The following is a 13,243-nucleotide window of genomic DNA, read 5'->3' on the forward strand; positions in this document are numbered from 1 at the left end:
GCAAGCCTTGGAGCCACAGAGGGCAACATAATCAGGAGGGAAAGTAAATAAATAATTAAAACACACAGATGAACTGCCCAACAGTAACTCCCCCAGCAGAGAAGCAGTGAAGACTCCTGCATCTGCCACTAGCAAGCGGGGGCTGGGCAGAGAGATTCGGGCTGCATTTCTTAGAGTAAGGACTGGGCCTGAATGCCCCAAGGGCAGTCTGAGGGCTAGCGAACCAGACTGTGAGATAGCTACCACGAGAAAAGCCCTAACCTAAGACACCATTAGGCCTGCTCACAGAACAAAGGACTGAGCAGAGCTAGGCGGCTGCAGACTGGCTCATTCCCCGCTTCCAGCGACAGGCAGGCAAGTGCAGCCAGAGCCTGAAGGAGGCAATCGCGGCCCCGGAGAGGCAGTATCTACCAAACTGCAAGCAGGCTTCATCACTAACCAAGACTTCTTGGGATTCTGGACGGTCAATATCGACCTGAGAAAGTGCACCAGTTGTATACCCAGAAAACTGAGTGGCAGGGACGGGGGAGGCGATAAGTCACAGAGACCACACTCGCCAAACACCTGATCACCTCAGCTGATCGGACCTGGTGAGGGAACAAAATCAGGCCCAACCGAGTCTGCGCCTCTGAGGACTACCTGAGTACCTGAACCTGAGCAGCTTAGACCCGGGAAGTGCATACAACCCAGGGCTGGCCTCACAGGTTCCCAGGAGAGCAATCTAGAGCCTAAGCAGTATAGACAGGGAAAGCACACACATTGTGAGAGGGGCTAGGCCCAGTGTGCCGAGACACTGCGAACAGACATCAGTGTTATTTGTTTGCAGTGTCCTTCCCTCCCCACAGCACGACTGAACAAGTGAGCTGTAAAAAGTGTCCACCACTGCCCCTTTGTGTCAGGGCAGAAATTAGACACTGAAGAGGCCAGCAAACAGAAGAAGCTAAACAGGGGGAATAACCTTGGAAGTGACAGGAGCAAGAGCAATAGATTAAAACCCTGTAGTTAGTACTGACTGTATAGGAAGGGGCCTATAGATCTTGAGAAATATAAGCCGGAGCAAGGAACTATCCGAAAATGAACTGACCCCACACTGCCCACAACAACACCAGAGAAAGTCCTAGATATATTTTTTACTATTACTATTTAATTTTTTAAAAATTTATTTTAAGTCCTCTATTACTTCTTTAATTTTCATTTTTATAACCTACTATTACTTTGCAAAAACAGAGAGAGACCCTATTTTTTTTAAGCAAACTTCATATATATATATTTTATAATTTTTGTGACTTTGTTTTTTTCATTAATATTGCATTTTTGAAAATTCAACTTCTACTCTAGACTTTTAATTTTTGCTTTTTGGTATTTGTTATCAATTTTGTACCTTTAAGAATCCAATCTTCAATACCCATTTTTACTTGGGAGCGAAATTATTGGCTTGACTCTTCTTTCCCCCTTTGAACTCTCCTTTTTCTCCACCAGGTCGCCTCTATCTCCTCCCTCCCCCTTCTCTTCTCTACACAACTCTGTGAATCTCTTTGTGTGTTCCCAATGGTGGAGAACACTTTGGGAACTGATTACTGGCTGGATCTGTCTCTTTCCTTTTGATTCCCCCCTTTATCCGCTGGGCCACCTCTGTCTCTTTCCTCCCTCTTCTCTTCTCTGTGTAACTCTGTGAACATTTCCGAGCAGTCCAGACTGTGGAGTGCACATGAAGTGATTACTGGCTAGCTTGCTATCTCATCTTTTGATTCCACTTCATCTCATCCTGGTCACCTCTTTCTCCCTCCTCCTTCTTCTTTTCTCCATGTAACTCTGTGAACCTCTCTGGGTGTCTCTCACTGTGGAGAAGCTTTTCATCTTTAACCTAGATGTTTTATCAATGGTGCTGTATAGATGGAGTAGTCTTAAGGCTACTGTAAAAATAAGACTGAAAACCAGAAGCAGGAGGTTTAAGTCCAAATCCTGAGAACACCAGAGAACTCCTGACTTCAAGGTACATTAATCAACAGGAGCCCATCAAACGCCTCCATACCTACACTGAAACCAAGCATCACCCAAGGGCCAACAAGTTCCAGACAAGACATACCATGCAACTTCTCCAGCAACACAGGAACATAGCCCTGAGCTTCAATATACAGGCTGCCCAAAGTCACTCCAAACCCACTGACATCTCATAATTCATTACTGGACACTTCATTGCACTCCAGAGAGAAAAAATCCAGCTCCACCCACCAGAACACAGACACAAGCTTCCCTATCCATGAAACCTTGACAAGCCACCCATACAACCCCACCTACAATGAGGAAAATCCACAATAAAGAGAACTCTACAAACTGCCAGAATACAGAAAGACCACCCCAAACACAGCAATATAAACAAGATGAAGAGACAGAGGAATACTCAGCAGGTTAAGGAACAGGAGAAATGCCCACCAAACCAAAGAGGAAGAGATAGGGAATCTACCTGATGAAGAATTCTGAATAATGATAGTGAAAATGATCCAAAATCTTGAAATCAAAATGGAATCACAGATAAATAGCCTGTGGACAAGGATTGAGAAGATGCAAGAAAGGTTTAACAGGACCTAGAAGAAATAAAAAAGAGTCTATAATGAATAATGCAATAAATGAGATCAGAAACACTCTGGAGGCAACAAATAGAATAACAGAGGCAGAAGACAGGATTAGTGAGGTAGAAAATAGAATGGTAGAAATAAATGAATCAGAGAGGAAAAAAGAAAAACGAATTAAAAGAAATGAGGACAATCTCAAAGACCTCTGGGACAATGTTAAATGCCCCAACATTTGAATCATAGGAGTCCCAGAAGAAGAAGACAAAAAGAAAGACCATGAGAAAATACTTGAAGAGAAAATAGTTGAAAACTTCCCTAAAATGGGAAAGGAAATAATCACCCAAGTCCAAGAAACCCAGAGAGTCCCAAATAAGATAAACCCAAGGTGAAACACCCCAAGACACATATTAATCAAATTAACAAAGATCAAACACACACAAAAAAAATAAATATTAAAAGCAGCAAGGGAAAAACAACAAATAACACACAAAGCAATTCCCATAAGGATAACAGTTGATCTTTCAATAGAAACTCTTCAGGCCAGGAGGGACTGGCAGGACATACTTAAAGTGATGAAGGAAAATAACCTACAGCAGATTACTGTACCCAGCAAGGATCTCATTCAAATATGAAGGAGAAATCAAAAGCTTTACAGACAAGCAAAAGCTGAGAGAATTCAGTACCACCCAATCAGCTCTCCAACAAATGCTAAAGGATCTTCTCTAGACAGGAAACACAAAAAAGGTGTATAAACTCAAACCCAAAACAATAAACTAAATGGCAACGGGATCATACTTATCAATAATTACCATAAACATAAATGGATTGAATGCCCCAAACAAAAGACAAAGACTGGCTGAATGGATACAAAAACAAGACCCTTATATATGTTGTCTACAAGAGGCCCACCTCAAAACAAGGGACACACGCAGACTGAAAGTGAAGGGCTGGAAAAAGGCATTCCACACAAATAGAGACCAAAAGAAAGCAGGAGTGGCAATACTCATATCAGATAAAATAGACTTTAAAACAAAGGCTGCAAAAAGAAAAAAAGAAGGACACTACATAATGATCAAAGGATCAATCCAAGAAGAAGATATAACAATTATAAATATATATGCACCCAACATAGGACACTGCAATATGTAAGACAAATGCTAACAAGTATGAAAGGGGAAATTAACAATAACACAATAATAGTGGGAGACTTTAATACCCCACTCATACCTATGGATAGATCAACTAAACAGAAAATTAACAAGGAAACACAAATTTTAAATGGTACAATAGACCAGTTAGACTTAATTGATATCCATAGGACATTTCACCCCAAAACAATGGATTTCACCTTTTTCTCAAGTGCACACGGAACTTATTCCAGGATAGATCACATCCTGGGCCATAAATCTAGCCTTGGTAAATTAAAAAAAAATTGGAATCATTCCAAGCATCTTTCCTGACCACAATGCAGTAAGATTAGACCTCAATTACAAGAGAAAAACTGTTAAAAATTCCAACATATGGAGGCTGAACAACAAGCTGCTGAATAACCAACAATTCACAGAAGAAATCAAAAAAGAAATCAAAATATGCATAGAAGCAAATGAAAATGAAAACACAACAACCCAAAACTGTGGGACACTGTAAAAGCAGTGCTAAGGGGAAGGTTGATAGCAATAGAAGCATACCTCAAGAAACAAGAAAAAAGTCAAATAAATAACCTAACTCTACACTTCAAGCTACAAGAAAAGGAAGAAATGAAGAACTCCAGGTTTAGTAGAAGGAAAGAAATCTTAAAAATTAGGGCAGAAATAAATGCAAAAGAAACAAAAGAGACCATAGCAAAAATCAACAAAGCCAAAAGCTGGTTCTTTGAGAGGATAAATAAAATTGGAAAACCATTAGCCAGACTCATCAAGCAACAAAGGTAGAAAAATCAAATCAATAAAATTAGAAATGAAATTGGAGAGAGCACAACAGAAAAACACAGAAATACAAAAGATCATAAGAGACTACTATCAGCAATTATATGCCAATAAAATGGACAATGTGGAAGAAATGGACAAATTCTTAGAAAAGTACAACTTTCCAAAACTGAACCAGGAAGAAATAGAAAATCTTAACAGACCCATCACAAGCATGGAAATTGAAACTGTAATCAGAAATCTTCCAGAAAACAAAAGCCCAGGTCCAGACAGCTTCACAACTGAATTCTATCAAAAATTTAGAGAAGATCAAACACCTATCCTACTCAAACTCTTCCAGAAAATTACAGAGGAAGATAAACTTTCAAACTCATTCTATGAGGCCATCATCACCCTAATACAAAACCTGACAAAGATGTCACAAAAAAAGAAAACTACAGGCCAATATCACTAATGAACATAGATGGAAAAATCCTCAACAAAATTCTAGCAATCAAAAGCCAACAACACATTAAAAAAAAATCATACATCATGACCAAGTGGGCTTTATCCCAGGGATGCAAGGATTCTTCAATATCCACAAATCAATCAATGTAATACACACATTAACAAATTGAAAAATAAAAGCCATATGATTATCTCAATAGATGCAAAGAAAGCCTTTGACAAAATTCAACATCCATTTATGATAAAAATTCTCCAAAAAGCAGGAATAGAAGGAACATACCTCAACATAATAAAAGCTATATATGACAAACCCACAGCAAACATTATCCTCAATGGTGAAAAATTAAAAGCATTTCCCCTAAAGTCAGGAACAAGACAAGGGTGCCCACTCTCATCACTACTATTCAGCATAGTTTTGGAAGTTTTGGCCACAGCAATCAGAGCAGAAAAAGAAATAAAAGGAATCCAAATTGGAAAAGAAGAAGTAAAACTCTCACTGTTTGCAGATGACATGATCCTCTACATAGAAAACCCTAAAGACTCCACCAGAAAATTACTGGAGCTAATCAATGAATATAGTAAAGTTGCAGGATATAAAATCAACACACAGAAATCCCTTGCATTCCTATACACTAATAATGAGAAAATAGAAAGGGAAATTAAGGAAACAATTCCATTCATCATTGCAACGAAAAGAATAAAATACTTAGGAATATAGGAATATAAAGAAACAAAAGTCCTATTTATAGAAAACTATAAAACACTGATGAAAGAAATCAAAGAGGACACTAATAGATGGAGAAATATACCATGTTCATGGATCAGAAGAATCAATATAGTGAAAATGAGTATACTACCCAAAGCAATCTATAGATTCAATGCAACCCCTATCAAGCTATCAACGATATTTTTCACAGAGCTAGAACAAATAATTTCACAATTTGTATGGAAATATAAAAAAAAACAAACCTCAAATAGTCAAAGCAATCTTGAGAAAGAAGAATGGAACTGGAGGAATCAACTTGCCTGACTTCAGGCTCTACTACAAAGCCACAGTCATTAAGACAGTATGGTACTGGCACAAAGACAGAAATATAGACCAATGGAACAAAATAGAAAGCCCAGAGATAAATCCATGCACCTATGGACACCTTATCTGTGACAAAGGAAGCAAGAATATAGAAAAGACAATCTCTTTAACAAGTGGTGCTGGGAAAACTGGTCAACCACTTGTAAAAGAATGAAACTAGAACACTTTCTAACACCATACACAAAAATAAACTCAAAATGGATTAAAGATCTAAATGTAAGACCAGAAACCATACAACTGCTAGAAGAGAACATAGGCAAAACACTCACTGACATAAATCACAGCAGGATCCTCTATCACTTACCTCTCATAATATTGGAAATAAAAGCAAAAATAAACAAATGAGACCTAATTAAACTTAAAAGCTTCTGCACAACAAAGGAAAATATAAGCAAGGTGAAAAGACAGCCTTCAGAATGGGAGAAAATAATAGCAAATGAAGCAGCTGACAAAGAATTAATCTCAAACATATACAAGCAACTCCTGCAGCTCAAGTCCAGAAAAATAAACAACCCAATCAAAAAACGAGCCAAAGACCTAAACAGACATTTCTCCAAAGAAGTCATACAGATGCTAACAAACACGTGAAAAGATGCTCAACATCACTCATTATCAGAAAAATGCAAATCAAGACCACAATGAGGTACCATTTCATGCCAGTCAGAATGGCTATCAAAAAGTCTACAAGCAATAAATTCTGGAGAGGGTGTGGAGAAAAGGGAACCCTCTTGCACTGTTGGTGGGAATGCAAACTAGTACAGCCACTATGGAGAACAGTGTGGAGATTCCTTAAAAAACTGGAAATAGAACTCCCGTATGACCCAGCAATCCCACTGCTGGGTATACACACCAAGGAAACCAGAATTGAAAGAAACATGTGTACCCCAAAGTTCATTGCAGCACTGTTTATAATAGCCAGAACATGGAAGCAACCTAGACGTCCATCAGCAGACGAATGGATAAGAAAGCTGTGGTACATATACACAATGGAATATTACTCAGCCATTAAAAAGAATCCATTTGAATCAGTTCTAATGAGGTGGATGAAACTGGAGCCTATTATACAGAGTGAAGTAAGCCAGAAAGAAAAACACCAATACAGTATACTAACACATATATATGGAGTTTAGAAAGATGGTAATGATAACCCTGTATGTGAGACAGCAAAAGAGACAGAGATGTATAGAACAGTCTTTTGGACTCTGTGGGAGAGGGCGAGGGTGGGATGATTTGGGAGAGTGGTACATGTATAATATCATATGTGAAATGAATCGCCAGTCCAGGTTCAATGCATGATACAGGATGCTTGGGGCTGGTGCACTGGGATGACCCAGAGGGATGGTATGGGGAGGGAGGTGGGAAGGAGTTGCAGGATGGGGAACATGTGTACACCCATGGCGGATTCATGTTGATGTATGGCAAAACCAATACAATATTGTAATTAGCCTCCAGTTAAAATAAATAAATTTATATTATTAAAAAATAAATAAATAAAAAATAAGAAAACAATCCTCAAGGGACAGTGCAAAGCAATCCAGCTACTCATACAAAGACAGAGATTTTTCAAGAAAGTGACAAGAGAAAAATGTAATTAGAAGGGGCAAAAAACAGATAACTATTTCATGAGGCTACTTTGCAATATCTTTTCCAAAGAATCAAACTCTTGTTTCAAGTACTACAGAAGACTGAAAAATAGGCATAAAACTTAGCCAATTTTGTGGTTCTTAAACTACCAGAATGGATCATATTTCATTTGTCAGGACACCTCTGAACAACTGTCCTTCTTGTGGTTGAAAAGAACACTCAGATAAGCTGCATTTTGGAAAGAAGGTGGAGAGCAATGATTCAAAGTCAAAGCCATCATAGAGTAACAAGAAGCTACCTTCAACAGATGCAGTTACCTATAGGGAATTTGTTTTATTAAGGCCCCAGTGGCTCAGTGGTAAAGAATCTTCCTTCAACCCAGGAGACACAAGTTCAGTCCCTGGGTCGGGAAGATCCCCTGGAGAAGGAAATGGCAACCCACTCCAATATTCTTGCCTGGGAAATCTATGAAGAGAGGAGCCTGGAGGACTGCAGTCCATGGGATTGCAAAAGAGTCAAACACAACAAACAACAGCAAAGTAGGGAGAGCCTTTAACTGATTCAATATTAAATATTAAGCAGTGATGCTTTAGAACTCAAGGTAAAAGCAGTCATACTGAAGAGGTATTTGTGTATCCTTTTCCAGAGACTGACAATAAATTTAATGTCTCCCTTTTTACAAGGCTTTACTAAATTTTCATTTAACATTTCAGACAGGTTGCAATTCAATTTTTTCAAATACATTTAAATCATGATAGCAATCTAATTTGTATCTGTAAGTACTTCAATGAAGTCACTGTAATTATTTAATAGCATGCGAAGTCACAATTTAAGGTTAGTTCTCTACATAGGTATTTTAAAGTATTGAAAACACGGCAAAAATTTACAATTAATTTCATAAATAGTGACATAGAACTATCAGATTTTCTGTTAGGGAAATCAGACACTGGGGATTCTCTTTTCTGCTTTCTTCTCATTTTGTTTGTTTTTCTCCAGGTTGTATTTTTTAATGGCTGGAGGAGTGGGGAGAGCAGGCCTAGTGGAGAGGGAGTGAAGAAGTGTGTGTGAAGGGGGAGACTTCATTGTACAGAATGGTCATTAACTGTGATGCAAACGCCAATGTTTCCATGGAAACCTCTGTCCACTACAGAATATACTAGAGCAATTTTTGAACCATTTGTCCATTTGATTAATTATGTCTTTGTGCCGAAGGCAGCTTGGCTTGATTGTCTCATCATGTATTAGAGAAGCTACTGCTCTAACAAATGGGCCTATTGTTTTGGGCCTATTCATCTTAGTGCATCCCTGCAAGCTGATAGACATTTCAACAAAATGACTGTCCCTTAATGAGCTGCAGCCTGTCAGAATTGTTTAGGGCTTCATGTGAGGTGCAGACCATGGTCATGACAGCCTCAGTTATTATGACAATGAGTAGGATGTCTATAAAAGAGTCTATATAAATACAATGACCCTCATTTTGATATAACATAGTTGCTTTTTAATTATCAAGCTTATGTATATTATAGTCACAAAATACTTCTGAATTTTGTTCCAACATGAGCTATAGAGTTTTCTGACAAACTAAACCAACATGATCACCAAATTAAAAAACATAAAATGTTTTTCATAATTTAAATGATGGTTCTTGATTTCTAGTTATCTGAAGAAATATTACACAATTATGGGAACTAGTTAATGAAAGCAAAGCTAACATTTTTATTATATTCTAATGATATTGAGGTTGAGATTTTAGCCCTCTAAAATGAATAAAAGCTAACTTTATTTAAGCAAATAGTCCTCAGAAAAAGCAAAACAAAACAATGCTTTGGGAAAACACTTGAGGACACATAATATTTAAAAACAAGTAAATATATGTATTAGTAAATGAGACAGATAGACATTTCTAGCACCCACACTATGTGTGAGATTTTAGAATAATAACCTACTCTGGGTTCAGAGTATGCACCTGTTGATTTCTCTGAAGACTTGAGAGTATTGTCACCCCAAAATCCAAGGGTCTTTCACAGAGGTCAGTACTTAGTAAATTGTAATAATTCTGCTTAAAAAGAAAGAATATATTGGCAATTTTGATTACAGGTTTGCTCAAAGCAAGAGTGAATTCTCCCTCAGAACAGATGAATGCACTTTCTCAGAGGGATGGTGTGCCAGTCAGAGCCAGAGTCAACATGCCTGAAACATCCCTTTTGCCAAAAGTTAATTATGACACTTGAGAAAAGCTTCCTATATGTTTTTAAATTGTGTATTTCAGTTTTACTTCTCTGTGCAAGGAGCAGTGATGGAACATCATTGTGTATGGTCTATGCTTTTACTATTTCTCCATACAGAATCAATGACTGTGTCCTTAAAATTCACAGATGGAAATCACCATCCTGTAGCTACCAACAGCGACACTTAATCAGTTAATAACTGAGGATTAAACTTAATTCAGATTAATTTGTATTAGTATAGAGTTTGTAAATCAATTGCTTTCATATTAATTTACATGTTGTCTAGACATGACATCATGTTGATTCTTTGTATGGTTCAACTACTAATTACAGACTTTGAGGGTAACAGATGCAAACTTTTTGTTTAAAGCTTTAAACATAAATCAGGGCTAGGGTGGTGGTCCAATTTGTTTTAAGTTGGGATTTTTTTAAGCTAGGTATAAAACTACATGTTAAAGTCTGAAATGAAAATAATTTAACCTGCTTAACATGGAAATGGCTTCTGGTAAAGATGAAAAGGAATAGATTTAATTGCTGGGGAGATAAATTCTAAAAACAGAAGAAAATTGTTCAAGATTAAACCAATATCCCCAATGCTAAATTGATAAGTGAGAGACTGAAACATTATTAAAATAATTGGTAGTTACAGATTTCAGTTTGCATTTTTATCTGTTCCATTTAGAGTCTAAACTTCACATAGTGGAGTAACTGTTCTGTGAAAAGGGTTTATTTAATTCTGGCAATTCATTTAATTCTAGAATATTTTGAACTTCTCATAGTTTAATGGTCTTAGTTTTCTTAATAGAGCCGGGAATTGTGGTAAAAAGAAAACAAACTAAAATAAATAGAAAACATTTCCTTCTTTTCTCTCTAGGATCCAAAAATGAAATCAGTGGCCTAGGTTTGAGTTGGAGAAACATTATTAAATTTCATTCATTTACATTAAAAATTTTTAAACAAAATTCATTTACTTAAAAAATTTTAGAGCAAATTTCATTCACTTAAACAATGAATTTTTCTTAAAAAACCTGAATCTACTAAAGAAGCCTAACTCTTAAATATGCTTTCCTTATTTGGATGTTAGAATAGACAAATCCAACAGAATTAATCATTATTTTCACTTTTAATTTTCCTAAATTGGCTTGAAAAATGAACTTTCCCATGTTTAGCATGTAATGTTACAGTTACCTGGTTTCTTTAAATGAATATCAGTTATATAATATACTGTTTATAAGTCTATTTTTACTTATTGGGATGTCCATTTTAATCCTTCCAAAAATAGTACTATTTATATGCTTATGAGATAATCATTGCAAGAAGAGAAAAAGACTTGATGTTATGTCAAACTGATTCACATAGTTGCTGTTCTTGACTGTACTGGAAGGATTAAATGCCAGTGATGTTGTATCTTTGCTATATGAATATTACCCTTAAAGAATGAGATTTCAACTCAGCTAACTATTTCTACTGTTTTCTGTAATTTATATGGAAGACTGTCCCTACCTTTAAAATCCTGGAAATTTTCACCTTCATGGAGCTATCTTTAAATGTTAGGTTCCAAATAGGAAAAGGAGTACATCAAGGCTATATATTGTCACCCTGCTTATTAAACTTATATGCAGAGTACATCATGAGAAATGCTAGGCTGGAAGAAACACAAGCTGGAATCAAGATTGCCAGGAGAAATATCAATAACCTCAGATATGCAGATGAAACCACCCTTATGACAGAAAATGAAGAACTAAAGAGCCTCTTGATGAAAGTGAAAGAGGAGAGTGAAAAAGTTGGCTTAAAGTTTAACATTCAGAAAACTAAGATCATGGCCTCAGGTCCCATCACTTCATGGCAAATAGATGGGGAAACAGTGGAAACAGTGGCTGACTTTATTTTTCTGGGCTCCAAAATCACTGCAGATTGTGATTGCAGCCATGAAATTAAAAGACGCCTACCCCTTGGAAGGAAAGTTATGACCAACCTAAACAGTATTTCATGTCCTAATTTCCTCTTCCTTTGAACACAATCTAAAATAAATAATTTTCTTTTTATTTGCCTTAGATGAATGATGTATCATACTAAATAATTTTTCTCCCCAGCTTGGACTTACACTCAATTTATACAAATTTATACAAATTACAGTGAGAATTTTTAAATATGATCTCTAAATATCTTCAGATCACACCAAGAATCTAAATTACTGTCTGGATGCAACTGTGCAAGAAGAGAAAAATGGATATTCCAGACTTGGGCAGAATAGTTTTATTTACACAATGTACCTGTGGCCCAGAATAATGTTTGGCTGGAAGGAAAAATACCATTCTCACTTTCACACATACAACTCAAGACAATGTTATGACTTCAGTCAAAAGTAAGTTAGGTTAGATTGTCAGAGTTCAAAGCTATGGAATGAAATGTTTCTTTGGAATGAAAGGATGGGAAGCAGCAAAATTTGATCCCCATTTCAGTATTTCTTAAAGTTGTATTTTATAACCATTTATTGTTCTCAACATTACAAAGGTATTCAGAGAAAATCAATTATCTGGTAGCCTTATAGCTAATCGTAAATAGGCTTGGATTTCAAAATATTAGTTGCTCAATCATATCCAACTTTTTGCAACCCCATGGACTGTAGCCTTCCAGGCTCCTCTGTCCATGGGATTCTCTAGGCAAAAATACTGGATTGGTTTTCCATTTCCTCCTCCAGCAGACCTTCCCAACTGTACATAAAGGAGACTTCATTAATGTGCATTAGAGGATACCCCAGGTTAACTAGAAAGCTGTCTCTTGAACCTTTAAATTCTATACCAATTCTACACCTCTGGTTGGCTGATTGTTTGTTTCCTTATTTAGGTTTTAAGGTGAATGTCCTGGGGCTATTTGTTTCCATCAATCTGATTGCAAATCTAAAGGCTCAGTTGAAATGTCTGTTTTTCTTGCCATCCTCAGAAGAGATTGCTGCAGATCTACTCTATGATTCTCATTCTTTTCAGCTTACAATACAAATAGCTTACCATTGTTTGCAATCTATGTCTTATAATAAAGCAGTGCTGAAAAATTAAAGAGAAGAATGTTCAGTTGCCATCTAGGCTATGAAAATGATTTGCTGGTGGTGATTTTTAAGCTTGAATCTAAATAGATTTATGAAGAATGGCACTTGGAAGATGGTTCAAATTTTGCTATTTAAGGTATCTTGAAATTATAGGCTCACTCTCTCTAAAATTTCAAAAAGCATAGAGCTTAGGCTCTTAAGAGTATAGCGTGATAAAAGCGTTCTTCAGCTCAGTTCAGTTCACTCGCTCAGTCGTGTCCAACTCTTTGCAACCCCATGAATCAGCACACCAGGCCTCCTTGTCCATCACCAACTCCCGGAGTTTACCCAAACTCATGTCCATTGAGACG

At 36.8% G+C, this 13,243-nt stretch overlaps 1 pseudogene; it reads right to left on the reverse strand.

The window, feature by feature from the left end:
• Nucleotides 1-307: 307 nt before the first annotated feature.
• The window catches only part of LOC138432358 (S-phase kinase-associated protein 2 pseudogene), a 176,998-nt pseudogene continuing 164,062 nt past the window's right edge, over nt 308-13,243 (reverse strand).

This window comes from Ovis canadensis, chromosome 2 (assembly GCF_042477335.2).
Source record: "Ovis canadensis isolate MfBH-ARS-UI-01 breed Bighorn chromosome 2, ARS-UI_OviCan_v2, whole genome shotgun sequence".
In the NCBI taxonomy this organism is placed as follows: Eukaryota; Metazoa; Chordata; class Mammalia; order Artiodactyla; family Bovidae; genus Ovis; species Ovis canadensis.